Source organism: Oncorhynchus kisutch, linkage group LG4 (genome assembly GCF_002021735.2).
Source record: "Oncorhynchus kisutch isolate 150728-3 linkage group LG4, Okis_V2, whole genome shotgun sequence".
NCBI lineage: Eukaryota > Metazoa > Chordata > Actinopteri > Salmoniformes > Salmonidae > Oncorhynchus > Oncorhynchus kisutch.
This window is the reverse complement of record NC_034177.2, coordinates 30,130,394-30,158,069: the sequence shown is the minus strand read 5'-3', so window position 1 is coordinate 30,158,069 and position 27,676 is coordinate 30,130,394. Positions and strand designations below refer to the sequence as shown.

The 27,676-nt window shown below is 43.0% G+C and overlaps 1 protein-coding gene across 1 annotated transcript in view; it reads left to right on the top strand.

Moving 5' to 3' along the window:
* Positions 1 to 27,676, top strand: part of LOC109889362 (nuclear receptor ROR-alpha A) — a 261,914-nt gene that overhangs the window by 136,394 nt on the left and 97,844 nt on the right. The window lies entirely within an intron of this gene.

Sequence of the window (27,676 nt, the reverse complement as noted above, 5' to 3'; positions counted from 1 at the left end):
AGAGGGAATGGACTGAGGCCAAGCAATAGCAGGAGATGAAAAGTGAAAAGAAAATGACATCTCAGGGCCTTTTGCCCTTGTAAAACAGATATCATTACTCTATAACCAAAGGAAGAACATGTCCCTTCTTAATCTCTCTTCATCAAGGCCTCCAGGTCTCCTACTGTTTCCCCTGCAAACAAAAATGAGTCGTTAGGACATTTCCGGAACGTCACAAAATGGTCACCTAAAGTGGTCAGGACGTTGTGTCATGGTTCCCTGTAGGTTTTGTCTACTTTTGTCTACAAAGAGCAGTAAATGGATTAGTGGTTCAACAATCCGGCCTTGATTGGGCTTGGCAACAGTAAAAAGGGGTGATGTGTAATGAAACTAGGTTTGCCGTGCACAGGGTAGAACATTTTCTTTATTTGGGAGAATGTTTCTTAGCGACTAGACCATCCTCCAGAGGACCAAGACACAATATCCCAAGAATGTCCAAAAAACATTCTCGGGGATGTCCCAGGAACAAACTGGGAACTAGAAAAAAAACCTTCAGGGGACCATGAAACAACATGCCATGAATGTCCTAATTAACGTACTCGGGACAAACCGGGAACTACACAAAACCTCCAAGGGACCATGACACAATGTCTTGACCACTTTAGATTACCATTTTGTGACGTTTGGAGGATGTCTTACCAACACATTTTTGTTTGCATGAGTGATCCCTTGGGACTATCACGCAACCTCTTAATGACTAGTGAAATTAAAGGCATGTGAATGTCCTAAAACAGTCATGATATGGTCCTCAGTGATGGTAGCTTACAGCAAATGTAAGTTCCCTAGGGACCAAATGAATGTTCCCTCAAAACCATCGTGACGTCCCCTTGACCATCATGAAACGTCTCTTTGTCGTCACTGAATGCCCCATGGAAAATGTCCTTTCATAATCAAATAGGAACCTTTTCATACTGTTCCTTAACAGACATCAAAATACCTTATTATAACGTTATACTGTGACCAAACTGGGATAGTGTCTCGCTGACACCCTTAAAGGGACCTAATGGGAACGTTGCTGAATGTCCTTTTGACATCCTCTGTTTACTGTGTCCTTTCTTTTCAATACACCACACAAGTTTTAGGATAATAAAGCAGGAATGAAGCCGCCTCTATTTTAATCACCAAGAATGCTGTCCAGATTGAGCTGCCATCGCTGCTCACTAAACACCTCTGTTTGTTCAGCTGCACTTCTCTGACTTGAGTCATTCCACTGAGCATGCCCAGCAGTCTTTTACGATTCGCTCTGTTCTAGAAGAGGGATCCTTAACAGGATCATTTGGCCCCCCAAGTTTTCTCAGCAAATAAACATATTTTTATTGTTGGACATAAAATCTGCTCCAAATGATTTTAATTTGGGAAATCTGTTCCAAAGTATACAAATGTAAGCAAGGTTTAAATAGTTATGTTGAATCAAAAAATATATTTGTCATTATTTCTAAATATGTTCCGGCCCGCTGACCATCGGCCTGCAGCTGAATCTAGTTGATGATCCCTGTTCTAGAAAATCCCCACTTAATTGCAAGGCAATGCAACATGGAGACTGCCGATAACCCTAAACTCAGAACCCTAAACTTCCTATCCAATGCCAGTAACATGGTATTTCTCTGGTACTTTATTTGTCATGTTTTCTCTCCTGATTCAGTCAGCTCTGTTGGCACACGGCCAGTTGGAATGCCATTTATGCTAATAATGTAGTAGGTGAGGGAGAACCAGGATGCAAGGACTCTCTTTCGTTCTTCTGCTGCTGATATCTCTGTTTGAGGAAAAGGAAAAAAACAAGTTTCCATTTGTCATCTCTGACCTAAAACCCCTGAATTCACTGCTTTCAGTGTTACTAATTTTTCGGAGGTGTTTGCTCCACTAGTTGCTGCCCCTCTGTCTTTCTTCCAATTATGTGACATTCATTACAGTGGATTAGTAAGGGGAAAGGCTCTATGGAACCTGTCCACAGACCTGGCAAGGTAATGACTGTCACCGCTCCAATTTATACAGCAAATGGAGTGTCAGGATAATTTCTATAGAGTAAAATGTTCCAAGAGACTATAGTGTACACCCCTCACTGTCCTGTACAGTGTTACACCCCTCCCTGTCCAGTGTGTTCAAATATGGGAGAAGGCCTTTCCGTGTTCCAGACATTATATCATGCTGCTACCATAGTGGAAAAACAGACAGGTTGCAAACCAGATGTATCAAGTTAGACTGGACTCTGCAGGAGAGAACAGAAAGCGGCTAGGCATGACTTTGTATTATCAAACACAGATTTTCTGGCCAGGGCTCGAGATGGGTTTATGACAGAATGCTGCTCCTTCTCTTCCGAGCAGGCGCCAATTGGCGTTCCCTGCACTGATGACAAAGACGAGCGGAGGATCTAGTTTGGCTGTCAGCCGGCTGACTGTGACTTTGGGGACCAAAGTCGTTCCAGAGGGGTTGGGGGTTAACCAATGTGGTGTGGCCGTCCTCCAGGGTCTGATTGGGTGGCTGAAGGCCCACTGAATGTCCTCTGGAAAGTGCAGTCCTGTGTCACACACCAACATACTCATGTTAGCCCTGAATACCGCTGAGTCCTCTTCTCTCCTGAATAAAAAAATGCTTCTGTCTCTGAAAAACACTTTCCATGTTTGCCCCTTTGTTCCCAGCCCATCTTGGGTGAGTACGGGGGTGGTGAAGTGACACGGGGAGGCAGCATTAACAGTAGGGTGTCTTTCTTCCTGCTTCCTGTTGACTGTGTCTGCCGTGTGTCCCCTCCGTAGTCTATGAGTCACACTGAAGATGATGCATTCATGACAGGTTTCATACGGGCTGGGGATACCATCAGACCACTGTGCTTTGTACCTTGTTAATACTCAACAATGTGACAAATACACACCATCCTGGCATTTGCTTTGCATCGGTGTTGCCATGCCTCAGTGTGTCATGTGTTTGTTGTTGTGGAAGGGCCGGAGGTTTGTTGTGTGCTTTTTCCCATCCAGCTGAAACCTGTCAGTCCCCCCAGGGAATAGAGCCTTCCCTTCCCTGACAGCCCTGGAGCAGTGCATTCTGGTCTGCCCGGTGCTCTCAGCCTGGACAGGATGTGTTCCCTTCCTGCCACTTTACATCCACCATCTCTACATTTAAGTAGAATCCCTTGTCATGTCTCGTATATCACCTCGTGGTGTCAGCTGTCAACCAAAGAAATGTGATAGTTATTCATTGCTCCGTACAGGTGTAACAGCAAGGTCACAGGACCGAATGCACCTTGAGCTAACTGTATTTAAAGTGTGAGTGTGTGTGGGTTTGTGTGAGTTCATGCGCCCATGCATGTGAGTGGCTTGTGAGAGGCGCATATGTGTGGAGATAGAGAGATATTACAACGCAGGCCACCTTGTTGTCATATTTTTTGAAAGAATAAGTTCCACAAAAAAGTGTGATGACATTACTGAACAGTATTATCAGTGGTAGGCTACAGCATTGATACTGTATGACTAATAACACATTGTTGTTCCAGGATTGTGTCTTGGTGGGCTCTGTGGGGTTGAGCAGACTTTTAGAGGCTGTTAGTGGACTCAGTTGGTATTGGCTAGCAGTGAGGCTTGGCTGATCTGAAACTCCATTCTGCCTGGCTTGGACAGCACCCAAAAGCTATGCTGCTCAGAGACACACAGTCAGCCATGTGACATCAGGGGAAGGCAAGCATTGCTTACATTGGGTCACTGTGTCAAGATAATGCATACATGATGGATTCACTGAACTCTGACCTGTGCTCACATCATGCATATTGAACTACTCACATGAGATCTCCCCCCAGTCCCCTAGTTTCACACACCTCTTCCTGCTTCCCTGCTGGGGCAAGGCTCTGTTTGTTTTTGTTGTCAATGCTGTCCCTGTCGCTTTTGTTGTCCCATTTTTTTCCGATCTGTCTCGTCCAGCCATCTCCCCCCTCTCTTTCTCTTCTTTCCCCTCCTCTATCTCTCTGTCACTCTCTCTGTTTCTCTCCCTCTTTCTCTCTGTGTGTGTGCACTGATTTAACATTGTTGTTATATAACTGCTCTTCTCCCCCTGACATCCTGGAGCGCTAGCTGGCAGTCAGCTGACACCGCCCAAATGTCTGCTGGTAAACACTAGTCTTTCTCATCTCCCTCTCGCTCTTCTCTCCTACTTTTCTCCTCTGCTTCCACCTACCCCCTTTTCCTCAGCGATTAGGGATTGATTCTTTCCTCTGTCCCTCTGCCTCCTCTTCCGTTGGTTGGGCTCCATATCCCCGGGCCAGTTTCCACATATTAGCACCCGAGGCCAGGGGAAGCAGGCAGATACGCATTGCCTGCCATGGCCCATGGATCCTGCAAGAGAGTGAAAAATGAGCTTTGGAGAGGCAATAAATTGCATCCAATTTAGAGATGAAGGCAGAAATAAATGTCTCTTTTCCAAAGACTGAAGAAAGGAAAAAAGCCCCCAGATAATTTGTATTCCATCTTTTTGTGTGAATCTTCTTTGAAATATCCTTTTTTTGTGTTTTTCATTTGACTTCATTAAATAATTATATGTCCATGTTTTAGATTGCCTTTCTGTGTTTCGGCTGGTTATGAAAATAATCACTTGTGTCTTGGCTGACATTTTTGCATCTCAACTCGAAAATGCCTTTTGAGTCAGAGGCAGCATTTAGGATAGCTACATGTACAAGACATGATTTGGCATATGCACAGGAATTCTTCCTCTTTCTCATCATTCCGTTATCCTAAATGAACTGTCCAAGTGGCTTAGGCTCTCTCAGCTCTGTGCTGGAGAAGACATGGAAACAGAGCGTATGTGTTAGTCTCTGGAATGATGAAAGGAACTGTCTGGTAATGACCACATTGACATTCCAACTCCTCCCTGCTCACTGCCTGTTTCCTAAATGCTTCCAGAAGTTTCGACTGCCTTTCCATGGCGCTTCCCTAAATGATTTCTGAAGTAATGAAAGAAATCACCAAAACACTTCAGACTATAAAGCCAGCATCTATCAAAGCACAAGGCGAGACACAGATGCAGACACAGGAGACGGGAGACAGATGGTTGGAGTCTTACAATGTTTAATAATCCAAATGGGTAGGCAAGAGAATGGTCGTGGACAGGCAAAAGGTCTAGGTCAAGGCAGGCAGAAAGGTCAGGCAGGCGGGTACAGAGTCCAGAAACAGGCAAGGGTCAAAACCGGGAGGAGAATAGTAAAAAGGAGAATAGTAAAAAGGAGTACGGGAAAAACATGCTGGTTGACTTGACTAAACATACAAGACCAACTGGCACAGAGAGACAGGAAACAAAGGGTTAAATACACTGGGGGAAATAAGCGACACCTGGAAGGGGTGGAGACAATCACAGGAACAGGTGAAACAGATCAGGGCGTGACAGCATCAACAAAATAAGCAAATGGAAAGTCTAACCCCAGTCTCCCTCTGTGAAATCCTAGCCATTTGTTTCCTTAACCCAAGTTCCAGGCTAAGATGTGTTCCAAAGCACGGCAGCCTTTGTGCTCAGGTAAAGAAAGTGTTATGTGCCAGCTATTTCCTTGTATTACTTGGCCTGACCAAAAAGCACTGGAGGAGACAGAGTTTGCATTCATTGGGGAGAATTGCTGCCCATTGGAGATGTGTTTTGTCTCTGTTAAAGGGCTGTGCTTCTATACACTAGTTCAATGTACAAACACCTCAACTGTAAGGTGTTAAAATTGGCCCACAAAAAAATACAAAAAATATTGTCCGTGTCAGTATTGTGATGCCACTGTACTCAAACAGTAAAACATGAAAGGCATGCTTTGGTTTATGTGGGAGTGTAGGCTATTTACTGACAACAATACGATGCTGCTGGAGATATGTGCAAATGTGTGAATGTTATTTTTTTATATACTTTTGTTACATCTAAAGATATAGTATACTGATGCTGCATTTTACTGCCAAATGTGCACACTTGGATTTACAATTGGCTTTATTACAACAGACCATTTGCTAACTGTATTTTCAATATTGAACTTGTATTTCAATATTGTGATCTATAGGGAAATAGCAACATCAAGGAATCAGATGTTTGCTATTACTGTATGAAATTAAATTAGAAGACAATTTGAAGGGTGAAAACCCTACTACAGTATATTAAGCCTTGCATTACGTCAACAATGTAGCTGTCTTGGGACTGGGACTGATGCTACAACCATGGGTAAAATGCAACTGGGTTAAGCAGCTCATCTAAGCAGGCAGTTAGCTAAGCTCAGCTAATTCATAAAATAACCATACCATAGTCTTGCATCAGTATACCTCTAATGTGCTACTATTCCTTGTCTCGTTTTTACTGCGTCTAAATTCAGCTAAGCTCTGTAAATAGTTGGGGTTTAGCTATCGCTCTCCCCGTCTATCAGTGCGTCGAAGAGGCATCTCAACGCATAGCCGTCAAGAATTGCTGTGGTCAGAGCTCCTCGCTCCTTGCTCCTCTCATACTGCCGTATTTGTCTCTCCACATGCCCAAACACGACTGGACGTGAGCTCCCTGTAGTTCAGCCCCTTGCTGTTCTCTCCTCCCCTCACTAGTTGTGTAAATTATGTAAGTGCAGTGGAGGGGAGGCGGCGGTGATGAGGCATACAGTAGTGGCACTCCACTTACCGGGCCTCCACTGAGGCTAGTCCTCCATCTCCCCTCTACCAAATGCATTTTTAACTGGGGTTTCCAGTGCAGTCTGGATAGACATGGAGAAGGCATGCATGGGAGGGTTAGTAGGTTCACCACGGCAACCATTATCTAGTTAAGAGTTGTCTCTAAATGTAACGTCTGTGTATTGTTGCCATGCGTGGAATCTCTCTCTCTCTCACTCTCTCTCTCTCTCTCTCACTCTCTCTCTCACTCTCTCTCTCACACACACTCACACACACACACACACACACACACACACACACACACACACACACACACACACACACACACACACACACACAGGGCTCTGGCTCTGTTCAGCTCCACTCATAAAATAACAATAGGCCTCATAGCACAGCACTACTCTAGAACTTCACTGCTCTGAGAGGGTTATGAGACAGCTCGATATCCTCCACACAACTACAATCACAAAGGCCCAATAGGCAACCCACTCATGTTTATTCTAAACATTACTACTTATTTACATTTCTTATTTGCGCGTCGGCAGAAATACAGTGCATTCTTAAAGTATTCAGATCCCTTGATATTTCCACATTTTGTTACGTTACAGCCTTATTCTAAAATGGATACAATCATTTCCCCCTAATCAATCTACACACAATACACCATAATAACAAAGCGAAAACAGGTTTTTATTTTTTTAGGCAAATGTATTAAAAATAAAAAAAACAGATACCTTATTTACATAAGTATTCTGACCCTTGCTATGAGACTTGAAATCATCCTTGAGATGTTTCTACAACTTGTTTGGAGTCCACCTGTGGTAAATTCTATTGATTGGACATGATTTGGAACAGCACTCACCTGTCTATATAAGGTCCCACAGTTGGCAGTGCATGTCAGAACAAAAACCAAGCCAAGAGGTCGAAGGAATTGTCCGTAGATCTCAGGATCGTGTCGAGGCACAGATCTGGAAAAGGGTACCAAAATAATTATGTAGCATTGAAGGACCCCAAGAACACAGTGGTCTCCATCATTCTTAAATGGAAGAAGTTTGGAACCACCAAGACTCTTCCCAGAGCTGGCCGCCCGGCCAAACTGAGAAATCTGGGGAGAAGGGCCTTGATCAGGGAGGGGACAAAGAGCCTGATGGTCACTCTGACAGAGCTCCAGAGTTCCTCTGTGGAGATGGGAGAACCTTCCAGAAGGACAACCATCTCTGCAGCACTCCAATCAGGCCTTTATGGTAGAGTGGCCAGACGGAAGCCACTCCTCAGTAAAAGGCACATAACAGCTTGCTTGGAGTTTGCCAAAAGCCATCTAAAGGACTCTCAGACCATGACAAAATAGCTGTGCAGCAACGCTCTCCAAACAACCTGACAGATATTGAGAGGATCTGCAGAGAAGTATTGCAGAAACTCCCCAAATCCAGTTGTGCCAAGCTTGTAGTATCATACCCAGGTAGACTCAAGGTTTTAATCGCTGCCAAATGTACTTCAACAAAGTACTGAGTAAAGGGTATGAATACTTATGTACATTTTATATTTAAATTTCTTGCAATACATTTGCAAAAAAGTTTGTTAATGCTTCGTCATTATAGGGTATTGTGTGCAGATTGATGAGGAAAACCCCCAATTTAGTCCATTTTAGAATAAGGCAATAAAGTAACAAAATGTGGAAAAACTAAAGGGGTGAAAATATTTTCCGAATGCACTTTATATTTACCATGTCAGCCATATTTACCATGTTACAGTTTTTCAGAGCATGTTGCCAGGATAGTCTCGAACAGAGCTCATCCAGTTTATTCTCCATTGATTTCATGTTCGCCAATAGAATGGAGGGTAGAGGCGATTTATCCACTCTCCGACATAGTCTCATCAGGTATCCCGCATCTCGGCCTCTGTCTCCACCTTTATTTAACTATGCAAATCAGTCTAGATCACATTCTTATTTACAATGATGGCCTACCCCGGCCAAACCCTACTACAAAAAGTTGTGGTAAAACGGATTGTCTACACATACTGAGCAACTGATGTTATAGACAAAAGCATGCTACATCGCAGAGCAATGCGAAATCATCTCTCAGGAAGGTTCCTGTGTCTAAATCAACTAGGCTCATAATTGAACAATTGTATTCGTATTTACAGATGGCATATACGTTTGTTTTTAAGGCACATGAAAGTTCATATGTTCCAGAACGCATTTCTGCCCAAAAAATACACATTTTGATAAAAATACAAAATAAGAACTCTCAAATGCCTCTTGTGAAGTAGTGATGTGCGACATTCTTCTTCAAAGGGGCACATATGTATTTTGCCTCCTCTTCCAAATCGAGGTTAGTGATAGCTGTTCTGATGTCCACAAGCTTTTTTAGGTCATAGGAAACGATTAGTGTTGTTTTTGGTTTTAAACAGTGTTCTGATTCTGAGAGTTGTTTTTTTGGGCAGGATATGTTAAAACAGCTCATTTTACCATGTGAAGAACATGCGTGACCACCTTAGCACTACTCCATCACAACAACTCCAGAACTGAGATGGAACTTCACACTGTGCACAGATCAATCACATGCCAGCCTGTAAATAACTGTCTGTACTCAGCCCTCTCCTCCTGTCTCAGCCTCTATACTCAGCCTTCTGCACTATACAAGTAGGCTTGCCAATCCCTTCCACTATGGCTTGCTGTGGGAGGGACCTCTCAGTGTGGTTTGTCATAACATATGCCACTCATGAGTGTGATGCATTCAGTCACACAACCGTCCCACGCCTTAAACACCCGCCCCCACAGCCCGTCTCCATGGTGAGAGACATATCGCTTATGTAGAGTTCATCTCCTTTACCAAAGGAGCTGTAGTGTCTCTCTCACATGGAGACCTGATAGAACATAAGCACCATCTCTGTCTTCCCCTTCCGCCACCCGTTCACTGAGTTACCATAAAGTAACTGTGTCCTAGCTGTCTGCATGGCAGAAATCGATAGGAACTCTTCACGCGATGCTGCGCTGAGTTAGTCTGGCTCCAGAGGAATAATTAGAGAGCTAGCAGCATCTCTGTGGCACACACACACACACATACACAGACACACACACACACACACACACACACACACACACACACACAGCCATGATGACTAATGCTGCTTAAGGAATGCTTCTCTTACATAAATCAATAGTACTTATTTATTTATCCAGCTCTCAGGCAGACTAAGCTAACTTCTCCTTGGTGATTGTAGGTCAGTGTGTCATTGTGCCAGGGCCTGACGCTGAGATGTTTTGACAGCCTCCCCTCCCTTTCCAGCGCAAAAAAAAAGACAAAACTCCCCTTCCCCCAAAAACAGGAAATGGCACGGTTGCTCCAGAGGGGTGAGGGGCGGGCACACACACAGCCAGATGCACATACAGGCACGCTGTAAACACACACACACACACACACACGCGCATAGACACACACACATACACATCATCATCATGCCACTACTCCAGGGATCAGGGCCAGGAAACAGAGGAATCAACTGTGTATGTGACTCTTTCACACATTTGACTAACTATGGCAACCAGCAAAGCAGAGGTATGTGAAATAATTCATGGTTATGAGTGAGTTCTATGAACACCTTTCCACTGTATTAGGTTCTCATAATTGAATAAAGCATGAAAATGCTCTGAAAATTCCCTTGGAGCGGTAGAAATGGTTGTCTCTAAAAGCGCAGAAGCCAACTCAATAAAGAATAGGAAATGAATAAATGATGAGGAGTGAGCAAACTGTACTGTATAGAAACTATGTGGTGATTTACTCCAAAACATCACTCACAAAATGAGCTACAGCAAGCAAATTAATAGTAGTAACTACATGGTGAGAATGTGTTTTATTTGATTGGTAGCCAAAGACCTCATACATCTTTGTTAGTCTGTCCAATTCTTTGGTCAGTCTTTTTAGGATCTTCATCATTAGTTTCATCAGCACACACACACACACACACACAGAGAGAGAGAGAGAGAGAGAGAGAGAGAGAGAGAGAGAGAGAGAGAGAGAGAGAGAGAGAGAGATATCCTGGAGGCCCGTGGCAGCGTTAAATAAAGACCTGGAAGGTTAGAAAACATCAAATTAATGCATTATAATGTGAATTGACTGCTGACTTTGATCATCTGCCTTGGGAGTGCTTTAGCATTGAGTGCTGTCACTGGCTGGTTAAGCAAATATGGCAAGGGCTGAAATGGAGAGATAGGGGAGAGGATGGAGAAAGCCAGAGAAAAAGTAGACACAAAGTAATGGGTACATTAGAACATACAAAATAGTTAATAAACACATTATTTGTTTATATACTGTAGATAGATAAGTGCAAAGTGATTATACTGTAATGTATATAATTTTTCCATGGAGACTACTGTTTCTATGGCACAAGTGGTCACTGCCTTACAGCAAGTCCACAAGTCCACAGACTGCCTCACAGCAATTTAGCTGCATGGGCAAACAGCTGATAGCCTCACTTCAAAGTGATGGGCCAGCCCTACTTTATGTCACAAATGGCTGATATTCTCATTCTCAATTGATCTTAAGCTTCCCCCATAATAGAGTGGCCAGACTAATCCAGCCTTCTCAGTGAGAGAAGGTAAAAGGGATATATTTTACTATCCCATCCCACCGTGCACGGACGCACTCAAACACACACACACACACACCACTGTCCCCAGACTGTCCCTGCAGATATCCTCAGGAGGACATTTACGCAATTTGTACAGCAGCAGCTGTTGTTTTGAGGATCTAAAATCATTTAGTTTAGTCTTGAAATCTGACTCCTTTTTAAAAATCTATTAGGCATGTTACCCACTGGCACGTTCAACATAAAATAAATTGCTCTGATTGTCAGCAACTGAGAATGTGAATGTTTTACTAGCTTGTTCTCCAGGCTTGACATCATATGGATCTGAAGAGGGAGAGAGAGAAAGAATAAGAGAGAGGGAGAGAGAGAAAGAATAAGAGAGAGGGAGAGAGAGAGGGAGAAAGAGAGGGGAGAGAGACAGAGAGAGGGGGGCGAGAGAAAGTGGGAGAGAAAGGAGGGATTAAGCAGGAAAATGCACAAAAAAGGGAAAACAGCAGCAGCCAGTGAATGACATTAACAAAGGGAAGAGGGATCCTGAAGGAGAGCAGACAGAGAGTCAGAGGAATAAAGAACCCTTGTGTAGAGCCCAAGCAGCACAGTGATCCCAGAACCTCTCGTCACTGTATGAAAAGAATAGTGGGACAACCCCAAGGTACTGGGCTGCTAGGTGCATCTCCTAACAAGCTGACTGTTCAAAGGCTTTTTTGTGCTCTAGAGAACATGAAAGGCATGTTTAAAAATGTAAAAGCCCGATCTGTTCCAGTGCTATGGAGCGGCAGCAGGAAGCAGATTTCTACATTGCCTTAATTCCCTAGTTGCTTGCTTTGTAAATTAATTAAGATGTTTATGACAGCTCCTTGCACCTAATGGAATGCTTATAGACTTCGTTATTAATTATTACTGATCACCATGGCTACTACTCTTATATATTGCTGAGATGGTATGGCCACTGAGCTACAGTATACACTCAGAAAAAAAGGTGCTATCTTGAACCTAAAAGGGTTCTTCGACTGTCCCCATAGGATAACCTTTTGAAGATCCCTTTTGGTTCCAGGTAAAACTCTTTTGGGTTCCATGTAGGGTTCAATCCACAGAGGGTTCTGCCTGGACCCAAAAAGGGTTCTCCTATGGGGACAGCCAGAGAACCCTTTTACAACTCTTACTTCTAAGAGTGTAGTGTATGCATGTCCCAGGCTTATCCCCAGTCCCCTTGTGCTTTCTGGATTCACCTGATTGCATTTGTGCATATGTAGGCTGTCTGCATGTGATGAGGAACGTCTGTATGCATGCGTCCATAAATGTTTGTGCTCAACCGTATTTGTGTGTGGCATGTCTCAGTCAATGTGTCTTTTGAGTACCTTCAATCATCTTGTATCTACTATAATATTCAGCACTACAGTAATGCAGTGTCCTGTGTGATAGAAATGCTGTCATTGGCCAGCAATCCAGGAAGTGTTTGAAACACCATTGGGAAGGTTAAAAGATTGAGCTGCTGTCAAGCCTGTCTGACCAACATCATCATCATTGATGTGTATTGGTCCAATCTGATGTGTATTAGATGGAGGGCAGTAGGATGACACATCCCATCTATAGGGTGCTAATGCTGGCTACTGTCCTCTCAGTAACCTGTCCTGTAACTGTCCCTGGATTTGTATGTATTATGTCACATTCCTTTCCGGTCACACTGTTTTCATAACCTACAGAGGAAGCCAGGATTGTCATTCTACTCACTAAACCAGCAGCCCTTCCTCTTACCTTGTACAGTTGTTAGTGTGAGACAATGGTGTGAACTGTGGTTGACCTGGCCAGCCCAGGGGTAGGCTACAGGCTGTGTCCTACTGTTCACAGGGCTCCACAATGGGGCTGGTTCATTTAGAAAGCATAAACAACCAAACTACTGTAGTAGGAATGAAGGAAATGTACAACCTTATAATGGCATTATTCTCTTATGACTTACTCTATTTCTGACACGGTAAAACAATGACGAGGCTGTCTCTTTTAAAATGGACAATTTGTTGTCAATGGCCTGTTTGTGGTGTGCACTGTGCTAAATGTCCATAGATAGGATGAAGTAGTTGAATGTAAATTATGATAGTGATACTGATATCATTACTAGTTAATAATATGGTAATTATTTTAACACTAACACAAACCTGAGCAGGCTTAATTTTGTAGGAGAGGGGATTGTGTTCCTGTGTCAGCTGATCCTCCGTGGTGGAAATACTGTCTCACAGGCAGGCGCCCCATTCAGACGGAAAGCCCTGTGGGCTTGTGTTACTTAGGAGTCAATGGGATAAATAAATAAATAAACACAGCCCAATCCGTTGATTACACCATCGGAAGGAGGCTCACTTCCCTTCTCCTTCTCCTCACAGTATGGAGGCAGGCACCATGTCTCAGCATGTTAGATTTACATGGAGAAGAGGCAGCACACTGAAGCAACACTCCACCTGTGCCACCTCTACTGTAGCAGTGTTCAAATATGTATTCAGTCTTCCATCCAGCTCTTTATCTCCTGTGGATGGTTTATACAGTACTCATGTGTAAAGTCCTCTGTTGTGTTAGCTTTGAAAAACAGAGGGGGAACTGTGATCTGTGTTCTATTAATCATAGTCCATCTCCCAAGCTGTCCCCTTATCACATATGTGTGTAATTACAGGATATTTGTGCTTTAAGCACAGCTCTGTTGCCTGGAAATGGAAGAGTGGCTCCTGTGATGAACTCCCTGCTAATATGACTACCTTTGATCTGGGTGGCGCATGGAGGGCTTGCAGAGCGCACAGGTTTTAATGACGAAATACTTTACATGAAAAATAGATGGCGCACTAAGTGCCAGCCATGACGGTAGTGATTTGCTGTAGCAGCCAGTGCAGTGAGCTTCCTTCTGCTGTATTTCTCTCTCTGTCTCTCCCTCTTTTTCTCTTTCCCTCAAATGCTACTCACAAACCTTCTGACATCCCTCACGCTGCAGCCTCTCCCTCTTTTAAGCAACAGAGAGTACAGTAAGAAAGAGCATGATCTTAATTAGAGGATTGACAGACATGTAATTCATCTCCCAGGATGTGTTATTACATGGGAGGATTCAGAGGGCTAGTTTGCATTATTGGCCAGCGCTATGACCAGTCCTAACGGGGCTGCAGCTCTCTCCCTTCTGAACAATTACAGCCAAGTCCTTATCAGCACACGCTTCAGTCCACTGGGAGGACACATAAGTAACAAGAAGATTTGCAATGGACTCAACAGTGCCTACAGATATTAGATCAGCATTTATACTCAGGGATCAGAGTACTCCACATGATCTACCCTAGATGAGAGTGATAGTATGAAATGTATGTCGATTTTAAAATTCTTCAGTGGTTTTCTTTGCCTCCTTAATGTATCATTTTGCCATAGGTACCCACTGGACCACTCTTTTAACTGCTTGTTAAGCAGTGGTAGGCCACACAAGCTCATAGAACCAGACCGTCGAGTGCTGAAGCGCGTAGCTCGTGACAATCATCTGTCCTCGGTTGCAACACTCACTACCGGGTTTTCAACTGTCTCTGGAAGCAATGTCAGGACAATAAATGTTCGTTGGGAGCTTCATGAAATGGGTTTCCATAGACGAGCAGCTGCACACAAGCCTAATGACAGCTTCGGCTGGACTGGTGTAAAGTGCCCTGCCATTGGACTCTGGAGCAGTGGAAACGCGTTCTCTGGAGTGATGAATAACGCTACACCATGTGACAATCCGACCGACGAATCTGGGTTTGACAGATGCCAGGAGAATTCTACTTGCCCCAATGCATAGTGCCAACTCTAAAGTTTGGTGGAGGAGGAATAATAGTCTAGTGCTGTTTTTTATGGTGTGGGCTAGGCCCCTTAGTTCCAGTGAAGTGAAATCTTAATGCTACAGCATACAATTACATTCTTCTCAATTTTTCATAGTTGAAGTGTACCTATGATGAAAATTACAGGCCTCTCTCGTCTTTTTAAGTGGGAGAACTTGCACAATTGGTGGCTGACTAAATACTTTTTTGCCCCACTGTATATATACAGTATATATATATATATATATATAGGCAGTCTACATTTTTGTCATTTAGCAGATGCTCTCCAGAGTGACTTGTAGTATTTAACCTTTATTTAACTAGGCAAGAGCTACTATATTGTAGTGAGTGTATACATTTTCATTTGTACTGTTCACCCATGGGAATCAAACCCGCAACCCTGGCTTTGCAAGTGCTATGTTCTACCAACTGAGCCACACGGGACCCTAGTAGCATGGACAATGCTGTTGTGGTTTCCTGTAGAGATGTCTATGTGGTGAGACATCCTTAGTGCTGCACATGCACAACAACAGCAGACCACACAGAGAAGAACATAGCAGAGCTTTGAAAAGATTGATCTGAAAGCTTCATCACCTTTAGTTAGTTATTTTTCTAGGCGTACTGAATTGGTTAGCCCAAGAGAGCACATTGCGAAAAATGATCTAATATTACCAGTGTTACATAATTGAGAGATATAATTAACTCTAGTATTATGAATATATATGTGTATAATTGCATTCAGCTTTACATTGCTACCTGTGTAGGTCTCAGTTAATTCTGAATTAGAATTCATAAGGTCTTATCCTAAGGGAACAGTTGGGTTGTCTGGCTCTCAGCTTGAACCTGGGAATTTTTCCTTCTGTAACCTTCCTGAGGTGATGCAGGCATGAATTTTTTAGAATGTTGACTTCTTTGAGGTGAGAGCGGGAGGAGATTGGCTGTAGCAAGTAGTGTTTGCCCTTTGCTTTCTTCACTTTTCTGGCCACCATTCACTTCCATCCTCGCGACAACCTCAAGGTCTTCCTATGCTAGGTATTCATGTGAAAAGGCTGAAGAAATGACTGTACTGTGCGTGTTTCTCAGAAAGGAAGTACATTCAAGCAGGAATTCATTTTCTGAACCCAGGTCAGAGGTCATCGCCTCCAACCCTCAGACTGAGTAATGAAATTCAGCTTCCTCTGTAATGTCCAGTTCTGCTCTGGCTGTTCTAACTGACTGTTGGTAAACATTTGAGATAAGCCATATCATTAGATAGATAAAAACATACATGTAATACTGTAATGTCTGTTTGACATGGAAATTATTAGAAACATTGCGAGGAAGAACATTTAAAATGTTGATGAACTATGTACGTACTCCAGAATCCATAAAACTATGTATGTACTCCAGAATCCATAAAATAATAATAAAATAATAATAATAAATAATATACATATATATATATATATATATATATATATAACATGAATATATTTAAATATATTCAGTACCAGTCAAAAGTTGGAAGTTTTTCTTAATTTTCACTATTTTCTACATTGTATAATAATAGTGAAGACATCAAAACTATGAAATAACACATATGGATAGTAACCAAAAAAGTGTTAAACAAATCAAAATATATTTTAGATTCTTCGAAGTAGAAGCTTTGCACACTCTTGGCCTTCTCTCAACCAGCTTCACCTGGAATGCTTTTCCAACAAAGGAGTTCCCACATATGCTGAGCACTTTTGGCTGGTTTTACTTCACTCTGCAGACCAACTCTAATGAACTCTAATAACTCTAATGAATTTAACTTGAAGAAACTTCAGTCAATCTGGAAAATTTCAAGAACTTCAAGAAAGTTTTTTCAAGTGCAGTCGCAAAAACCATCAAGCTCTATGATGAGCTACGTTCATTAGCATTACCAGCCTCAGAAATTGCAGCCAAATAAATGCTGCACAGAGTTCAAGTAACAGACACATATCAACATCAACTGTTCAGAGGAGACTGCATGAATCAGATCTTCATGGAGGACAACAATAAGAATAAGAGTCTTACTTGGTCCAAGAAACACGAGTAATGAACATTAGACGGGTGGAAATCTGTCCTTTGGTCTGAGTACAAATTTGACATTTTTGGTTCCAACCGCTGTGTCTTTGTGAGAAGCCAAGTAGGTGTACGGATGATCTCCGCACGTGTGGTTCCCACCGTGAAGCATGGAGGAGGAGGTGTGATGGGGTTGGGGTGCTTTGCTGATGACACTGTCAGTGATTTTTTTTAAATTCAAGGCACACTTAACTGCATTCTGTAGCGATACTCCATCCCATCTAGTTTGCGCAAATGATAGTGGGACTAACATTTGTTTTTGAACGGGTTAATGACCCAACACACCGACAATGTAGAAAATAATAAAACATAAAGAAAAACCCTTGAATGAGTAGGTGTGTCCAAACCTTTGACTGGTACTATATACAGTGGGGGGGGGGGGGGGCGGGGAGTATTTAGTCAGCCACCAATTGTGCAAGTTCTCCCACTTAAAAAGATGAGAGAGGCCTGTAATTTTCATCATAGGTACACTTCAACTATGACAGACATAATGAGAGAAAAAAATTAAGACAATCACATTGTAGGATTTTTTATGAATTTATTTGCAAATTATGGTGGAAAATAAGTATTTGGTCAATAACAAAAGTTTATCTCAATACTTTGTTACATACCCTTTGTTGGCAATGACAGAGGTCAAACGTTTTCTGTAAGTCTTCACAAGGTTTTCACACACTGTTGCTGGTATTTTGGCCCATTCCTCCATGCAGATCTCCTCTAGAGCATTGATGTTTTGGGGCTGTTGCTGGGCAACACGGACTTTCAACTCCCTCCAAAGATTTTCTATGGGGTTGAGATCTGGAGACTGGCTAAGCCACTCCAGGACCTTGAAATGCTTCTTATGAAGTCACTCCTTCGTTGCCCGGGCGGTGTGTTTGGGATCATTGTCATGCTGAAAGACCCAGCCACGTTTCATCTTCAATGCCCTTGCTGATGGAAGGAGGTTTTCACTCAAAATCTCACGATACATGGCCCCATTCATTCTTTCCTTTACACGGATCAGTCGTCCTGGTCCCTTTGCAGAAAAACAGCCCCAAAGCATGATGTTTCCACCCCCATGCTTCACAGTAGGTATGGTGTTCTTTGGATGCAACTCAGCATTCTTTGTCCTCCAAACACGACGAGTTGAGTTTTTACCAAAAAGTTCTATTTTGGTTTCATCTGACCATATGACATTCTCCCAATCTTCTTCTGGATCATCCAAATCCTCTCTAGCAAACTTCAGACGGGCCTGGACATGTACTGGCTTAAGCAGGGGGACACGTCTGGCACTGCAGGATTTGAGTCCCTGGCGGCGTAGTGTGTTACTGATGGTAGGCTTTGTTACTTTGGTCCCAGCTCTCTGCAGGTCATTCACTAGGTCCCCCCGTGTGGTTCTGGGATTTTTGCTCACTGTTCTTGTGATCATTTTGACCCCACGGGGTGAGATCTTGCGTGGCGCCCAAGATCGAAGGAGATTATCAGTGGTCTTGTATGTCTTCCATTTCCTAATAATTGCTCCCACAGTTGATTTCTTCAAACCAAGCTGCTTACCTATTGCAGATTCAGTCTTCTTCAGCCTGGTGCAGGTTTACAATTTTGTTTCTGGTGTCCTTCGACAGCTCTTTGGTCTTGGCCATAGTGGAGTTTGGAGTGTGACTGTTTGAGGTTGTGGACAGGTGTGTTTTATACTGATAACAAGTTCAAACAGGTGCCATTAATACAGGTAACGAGTGGAGGACAGAGGAGCCTCTTAAAGAAGAAGTTACAGGTCTGTGAGAGACAGAAATCTTGCTTGTTTGTAGGTGACCAAATACTTATTTTCCTAAATAATTTGCAAATTAATTCATTAAAAATCCTACAATGTGATTTTCTGGATTTGTTTCTCTCATTTTGTCTGTCATAGTTGAAGTGTACCTATGATGAAAATTACAGGCCTCTCTCATATTTTTAAGTGGGAGAACTTGCACAATTGGTTGCTGACTAAATACTTTTTTGAGAACAAGTATTTGATAAATGGCCGATTTTGCAGGTTTCCCTACTTACAAAGCATGTAGAGGTCTGAAATCTAAATAAAAAATCCAGAAAATCACATTGAGTGAATTTTAAGTAAATCATTTGCATTTTATTGCATGACATAAGTATTTGATCACCTACCAACCAGTAAGAATTCCGGCTCTCACAGACCTGTTCGTTTTTCTTTAAGAAGCCCTCCTGTTCTCCACTCATTACCTGTATTAATTGCACCGGTTTGAACTCGTTACCTGTATAAAAGACACCTGTCCACACACTCAATCAAACAAACTCGAACCTCTCCACAATGGCCAAGATCAGAGAGCTGTGTAAGGACATCAGGTTTCAATTGTAGACCTGCACAAGGCTGGGATGGGCTACAGGACAATAGGCAAGCAGCTTGGTGAGAAGGCAACAACTGTTGGTGCAATTATTAGAAAATGGAAGAAGTTCAAGATGACGGTCAATCACCCTCGGTCTGGGGCTCCATGCCAGATTTCAGCTCGTGGGACATCAATGATCATGAGGAAGGTGTGGGATCAGCCCAGAACTACACGGCAGAACCTGGTCAATGACCTGAAGAGAGCTGGGACCACAGTCTCAAAGAAAACCATTAGTAACACACTACGCCGTCATGGATTAAAATCCTGCAGCGCACGCAAGGTCCCCCTGCTCAAGCCAGCGCATGTCCAGGCCCGTCTGAAGTTTGCCAATGACCATCTGGATGATCCAGAAGAGGAATGAGAGAAGGTCAATGTGTCTGATGAGACAAATATAGAGCCTTTTGGTCTAAACTCCACTTGCCGTGTTTGGAGGAAGAAGAAGAATGAGTACAACCCCAAGAACACCATCTCAACCGTGAAGCATGGAGGTGGAAACATCACTCTTTGGGGATGCTTTTCTGCAAAGGGGACAGGACGACTGCACCGTATTGAGGGGAGGATGGATGGGGCCATGTATCTCGAGACCTTGGCCAACAACCTCCTTCCCTCAGTAAGAGCATTGAAGATGGGTCGTGGCTGGGTCTTCCAGCATGACAACGACCCGAAACACACAACCAGGGCAACTAAGGAGTGGCTCCGTAAGAAGCATCTCAAGGTCCTGGAGTGGCCTAGCCAGTCTCCAGACCTGAAGCCAATAGAAAATCTTTGGAGGGAGCTGAAAGTCCGTATTGGCCAGCGACAGCCCTGTAACCTGAAGGATCTGCTGCAGTGTGTGCAAACCTGGTCAAGAACTACAGGAAATGTATAATCTCTGTGATTGCAAACAATGGTTTCTGTACCAAATATTAAGTTCTGCTTTTCTGATGTATCAAATACTTATGTCATCCAATAAAATGCAAATTAATTACTTAAAATTCATACAATGTGATTTTCTGCATTTTGTTTTAGATTCCATCCCTCACAGTTGAAGTGTACCTATGATAAAATTACAGACCTCTACATGCTTTGTAAGTAGGAAAATCTGCAAAATCGGCAGTGTATCAAATACTTGTTCTCCCCACTGTAGTTGTTTTGTGTGAGCCTATGAGCACACCCAGTAGTGGTCAGTGCATGCTGTGTTGTAGAGTATAGTACAGGTCACTACAGTACAGAGAATCAGGTTGGTCTGGATGGGCTGTATTTATTGTTCAGGCTGAGAGGGTATTGCGTTTCGTGTGTGGTTCAGGCTGGATCACAGGGAGATTACTGAGAGCTAGGAATCGCCCGCTCAGAGTCCACACACACACAGAGGCCTGTACTGTGCCCCTGGCCTCATTTTGACCAGCACAGAGGGGATTCCTGTGTCTACCGGCCCCCAGGGACCAGCTCTCAAAGGGTTGCAGAGTAGTAGACTGCCATGGAGGATCAGGAGCAGCAGAAACACTGTCGTTTGGCTTTTTACCGAATTACAGACAGTTTTTTTTCTGAATGAAAAGGAAGTTGTTAATTATTTATAATTTTTCAGACCACACTTTTTCTGAAATCGGCTCACCTTCATTGGTCTTCTGAGAGTGTTAGGAAACAACACTTGGCAGTAAGCTATGGTGTTAAAGATTCACAGATTATTTAGTATCATTGTAAATATTAATATTATGTTGTTGTTATGAACCTTCCTCCACACGATGGCCTCTTACAAAAGGCAATGCGATCCCTCGTTAAGGCCGGGAGCATTACAGCACCGTTACGTGAATGTTTGCGGCTCTCACCATTTGTTCAAGCACTCAGCTGAGTGAACCTGGGCTGCGGCATCTCACCAATAACAATAGCGCTTATCGCTCAGCTCCCTGCGGTACAATTAAAATTCCGTCAGAGTATTCAATCTGCCTCCTAGCCATGCCTGCTGTTCCCGCGGCCCTCCTGGGCCACGTCTATTCCTCTGCCACCATGTATAATTCACGAGCCACCACACAGCTCCACACACCGCATTGAGGGCTCACCTGGAGACTCACAGGCCCAATAAAGCAGAACTGCACAGGGGGAGAAGCGTGCAGGAGTTTGGAAAATATACTGTAGGGAGGGAAGAGTCTGCAAGATAGCCCTTGTGGTCAACAAGGGCTCTATCTGATAATCATGGAGCCATTCTGATAATTTTAGATATCCAGGCTTATATAAAAATATATATAGAGATAAATATATGATTGTTTTTTTTTCTCCTTCTTTCTCCTCTCTTCTCTTGAAAGACAATTGTGGTGTCCTCTAAAACTAATTTGGATGTAAATCTTCTATTTGTAGATAATTCCATAGTGATGCATAGGAGTAACCTGTGGAGCCCTCTGAGTGGTTGCTTTTAGTTAAAACCAATTAGAAATGACCAGAAATAACAGTGCCTGGAGACAGAGAAGTCATCTTTCTCCTACGCCTCCCTAGAGAGTTGGCCTCTCCATGGATTAAGTGTTTTAGTATATTAGGGGGCAGCTGATTAGAACCATTATGCTTTTTTAATCATTACATTTTTGCATTTATAGTTTTTACTAGTATAATAAGGCTAAGTGTGTCACTACAGAAGGGACACTTATTGGAGTGGCTGTGTATGAAGCTGAGCTAGCTCCTCAATTCATCTTACCGTATATTGTGTATGTGAGTACTTATTGTATTGGGAACCTTTCTTGTAACATTTACCTCTCTCCTCACTCTTAGTACAGCCAGCTAAAGTGCACTATATAATTTCTTTCATATGGCACTCAATATAGTGTATTGTACTCTTTTCTTTGTATGGCATGATGCTTTGGATGTAAATTACTCTGAAAGTGAATTGTATTTACAGTTCCAATGTGTATCAGAGAAAAGATGGCCCTAATAATGGACACTGATGGGCTCTGACTACTTGGGTTCAATAGCCCATGATTTCAAGAGAACCCCACTATTCGCTACCAGGCACAAGTGTGTGAGGCCTCCTGTAGCTGGGGCTGCTGTGCTGCTCTAGTCTGGTCTGTGCTGGCCGTGTCCTTGTGCGCATTGGGCGTAGAACGTTGGAGTGCCAAGCAGAGCGAAGCGGGAAGCGGACTGGAGGAAGTGGGCCTCCCTGTCTCCCCAGACTGAGCAGTGAATGAGGATAAGTGAGGAGCGCCAGTCAATGAATCAAGCAGCAGGAAGGCAGGGAGCAGCCAGGGGGAGAGTGTGACGTCCCCGCGGGAGGGGCTTCGCATTAGGAACTTCCTCGTCTGTGTGTTTCTGGCACAGGTTAAATGGATCGCTCCCATTAGCGCGCTGAGAGGACAGCTCCATTATATGAAGGAGACTGTAACTTTGAATGTCACGGTGCAACAACCCCTGAATGCAACGGTGTCTCCCAGGGAGGGAGAGTGACAATAACCATCCGTGATAATCATTCCCTGTCAGGCTTTAAGAAACTTGGAATTATGACGTATGGCCTGCCGCACGCCTCAGACTTCATTACAGCGCTGTCACTTTGAGCTGCAGTCTTCCCCGAGAAGCACCACTCGGCTGCTTGGCCTGGCCCCAGCCCGCTCCCCAGCCCGCTCCCCGGCCCGCTCCCCGGCCCGCTCCCCTAATGTCTCAGTGCATGTTTACAGGATGTGTGCACCCTGCAGATAGATATAGTGGAGGTTAACCTCCAGCCGTCTGCACACCTACTCCTTTCTGATCTGACAAGGTGGCAATTCTCATGAGAAGAGACTGGAGAGAACGTGTGCTGTGAATGTTTACCACTGTGAGGTAGAATCAGAATGATCAAAGGTTTCAAGGTGACAGTCATCCCCTCCTTCCATTGTGACAAATTGTAATCTCTACTAGAAATATTCATTAGCTCAGTAGTCAAATGAGGGAAGTTTAATGTATCACACTATCAAAATGTTTGGCTAAAGGGACAAATGAATGGCCATAGACTTGTATACACTCTACTATGGTCTAGTAACGGCAAGCTTGTTTATGTTAGATCGCCTGTCTGTCAAGGAGAGAATCACAGACAAAGTGACCTCTGAACCTGCCCTCCAGTGGAGTAGACATACCTTATTGACACAGAGGTTGTTTCTGCCCAAAACACCAGAGCCAAGCCCACCCCCCCCCTCCCCTTCCCACAGCCCGACTCACATATTGGCTCCCCGGCCACTACCCTGTGCCACCTCCAATCAGAGGTCTCTGAATAACACATAGAGGAGGAAGTGGGCTAACTGTGCACGTCTTCCTCTCCTCCCCTCCCCTGCCATGGAGCCTTTAGCTCTGTTGACAGTAATGATTTCCTCCTTTATGTCTAAGTACATTTTTGGTGTAACGATTAGTTTTCTTATCTCTAAGTGACATTGACAGAATGGCTGTTCGTGACGTGGGGAGGATGGGAGACAAATAGCTGATAGGACTGGGCCAACAGGATTCAGATACACAGGGCAAATACACAGTGCAGTGCAGGGGGATACAGGGAGACATAATAAGAAAATTAGGAACAGAAAGAGCACAAAATATGGACCTTCTTAGTTTGGTCTTGTTTAGCGCATCAGAGTGTGTCTCTTTTCAATGCTTGTGGCTTTGTGGTAAACTGTTGGGTACACACAGATGTCATGTTGCTCTCACCGTTCGCTATTATCAACACTGCTCTGGAGCATCACTATTATATTCCCTTATCATTGGGTACACCATGTTAATTCTTTAGATTCTTTCTCATCCCATTGCCTTTTCTGCAGGAAACAACATGTTGAGATATACAGTACCAGTCAAAAGTTTGGACACACCTACTCATTCAAGGGTTTTTCTTTATTTGACTATTTTCTATATTGTATGACAATAGTGAAGACATCAACACTATTGGCATTATTCTGATAGAATCATGTAGTAACCAAAAAAGTGTTAAACAAATCAAAATATATTTCATATTTTAGATTCTTCAAAGTAGCCACCCTTTGTCTTGATTGCAGCTTTGCACACTCTTGGCATTCTCTCAACCAGCTTCACGAGGAATGCTTTTCCAACAGTCTTGAAGGAGTTCTCACATATGCTGAGCACTTGTCGGCTGCTTTTCCTTCACTCTGCGGTCCAACTCATTCCAAACCATCTCAGTTGGGTTGAGGTCTGGTGATTGTGGGGCCAGGTCTTCTGATGGAGCACTCCATCACTCTCCTTCTTGGTCAAATAGCCCTTACACAGCCTGGAGGTGTGGTAGCCATGCTGGTTAGTGTCCTTGAATTCTAAATAAATCACAGACATTGTCACCAGGAAAGCACCCCACACCATCTCACGTGCTCCTCCATGCTTCACGGTGGGAACCACACTTGCTGCGATCATCGATCATCCATTCATCTACTCTGCGTCTCACAAAGACACGGCGGTTGGAACCAAAAATCTCAAATTTGGGCTCATCGGACCAAAGGACAGATTTCCACCTGTCTAATGTCAATAGCTTGTGTTTCTTTTTGCTCTTATTCTTATTGGTGTCCTTTAGTAGTGGTTTCTTTGCAGAAATTCGACCATGAAGGCCTGATTCACGCGGTCTCCTCAGAACATGTGTCTGTTACTTGAACTCTGTGAAGCATTTATTTGGGCTGAAATCTGAGTTGCAGGTAACTCTAATTAATTTTTCCTCTGCAGCAGAGGTAACTCTGGGTCTTCCTTTCCTGTGGTGATTGTCATGAGTGCCAGTTTCATCAAAGCGCTTGATGGTTTTTACGACTGCACTTGAAGAAACTTGAAATGTTCCAGGTTGCCTGACCTTCATGTCTTAAAGTAACGATGGACTGTAGTTCCTCTTTGCTTATTTGAGCTGTTCTTGCCATAATATGGACTTGGTCTTTTACAAAATAGGGCTATCTTCTGTATACCACCCCTACCTTGTTACAACTTAACTGATTTTCTCAAATGCATTAAGAAGGAAAGAAATTCCACAAATTAACTTTTAAGAATGCACACCTGTTAATTGAAATGCATTCCAGGTGCCTACCTCATGAAGCTGGTTGAGATAATGCCAAGAGTTTGCAAAGCTGTCATCAAGGCTACTTTGAAGAATCTCAAATATAAAATACATTCTGGTTTGTTTAACACTTTTTGTTGTTTTTGTTGAAAATAGTAACAATAAAGAAAAACCATGGAATGAGTAGGTGTGTCCAAACTTTTGACTGGTGCTGTATTTTCTAGTTCTGTGGAACAGCAAGCTGATTTAATAGTGTGACATATTGGGCAGAATTGGAATTAGCCCTGCTTTTTCTACCAATTGTTTTGTGCGTCTTCAGTAAAATATCTGGAGTACAACTCATGCCTTAGAATCCTGTATCTAAACAATAACCAGAGCCTGATTGTGCCAATGTCAGAATGTCTGTTTTATGTGTCTATAATACAGTTTCTAAGATCTGAAGAGAAGCCAATACATAGCTGCCATTTTGATATGCAGTCCTGATACTCCATTTCCACAACATGAAACCAGAGAGGTTCCTTACATGGCATTAGAGTTCTAAGTCCTCTAACCTTTCAACAAACAAGGTTTTTTTCTGCCCAACACACCCATTAACATAGAGCGTTGACTCCACCACTCCCACATGGCCTATGAGGCTAAGACTGACTGCCACACTGAATACCCTGTTATTTGACTGAGATATTACAGGAGGATTACCGTTTTTTAACCTTGCGTAATGTCACAGTTGGACAGACAGTGTTTGGCCGTGAGCCTGATCACAGAGCCCTGGCCCCTAGGTGGCTGTTTTGTAGTTGAGTTAAAATGATGTTGAATAATAAGCTAGATTTATCAATCTGACTCCATGTGAATAAAAGCAATAGGTCTGAAGTGTCTCTTGTGGGTCTAGCAAGATATAGTATTGCCTCACCATTCCTGTTATTATGCGTAGTGTACATGACTGTACAATTTAGGATTTACAAATATAATATTATGAACATGTAGTCAAACAAATAGTTACTTTATAAATAAGGAATGCATTTACTCGAATCAATTAATAGATTTTTTTGTCACGAATAAATTAACACTTCCAAAATAGGAGTGTTCATGGAATACATTTCAAAATAAGACGGAGTCAATTTCTATCACCAATAAGGGGTTACACGTGTCTTCAGTTCAGAATCATCTCTTAGAGAGAAAGTGTTTTTACGCTGGAGTTTGCAGACAAGACATTGATGAACCAAAGGATACTCAGACATTTTATACATGAAAAAACAGAAACTCACCCCCCAACCTAAATTAACATTAATTTGCAGTTTTCTTGCGAAAACAAAAGAAAGGACATCACACCCAGATACTAATTACCACATTCCTAAATGTCTTCGAAACAACAGGACACAGACATTATCCCATCTGATAAGAAGTGATGTGGGGGAAAAATGGATATAGTTACATATCGGGCTATTATTTTTGACAATATATCGCAATATTATTTTCGCGCAAGTTGGCTGTACCAGCACCAAAACTCAAGTATTGTTCCATCATAGCGTGTTCTTCATCATATCCTTTTTAGAGTCGAGGTCACTCTAAAAAGGATATTCCATTACACATACAATACAAAAACATGTCAAACTGCACAGCTCGTTAAGAGCTATTGAAATCATCCAAACATGACAATAGAAACTAATTCAATTACATTCACAACGTCAGGTCCAGTTTTTTAATCACTTTCAGCCTTAAGGGTGAAGGGAACGAAATGCAGTCTCCTGTACTTTGCTTTTTGAAATGGTAAAACATGGTTATTTCTCTAGATAATATCATGAATCGTGACTGATCACACGCTATGATCCCACGCTAGTTAGTCCTGCACTCTTAGGGAAAAAAGGGTTCCAAAAGGGCTCTTCGGCTGTCCCCATAGGATAAACATTTTTGGTTCCAGGTAGAACCGTTTTTGGTTTCAGGTAGAACTCTTTTGGGTTCCATGTAGAACCCTCTATGGAAAGGATTTTACCTGGAACCCAAAAGGGTTCTTCAAAAGGTTCTCCTATGTGGACAGCCGTAGAACCGTTTTAGGTTCAAAGCGTGTGACGCTGTCTCTATCACAGTCCAACAAGGTCATCATCTCGCCCCACTATAGTTTCCCCTCTCTCTTTACGCTCCTTGGACCTGATATCAGATGTGTTTCTGTGTACAGAGCTGACGGGCTTATTTGTTTCCCCGATCGTTGGTCTTTCCCCTCAAATATGTCTGAAACAT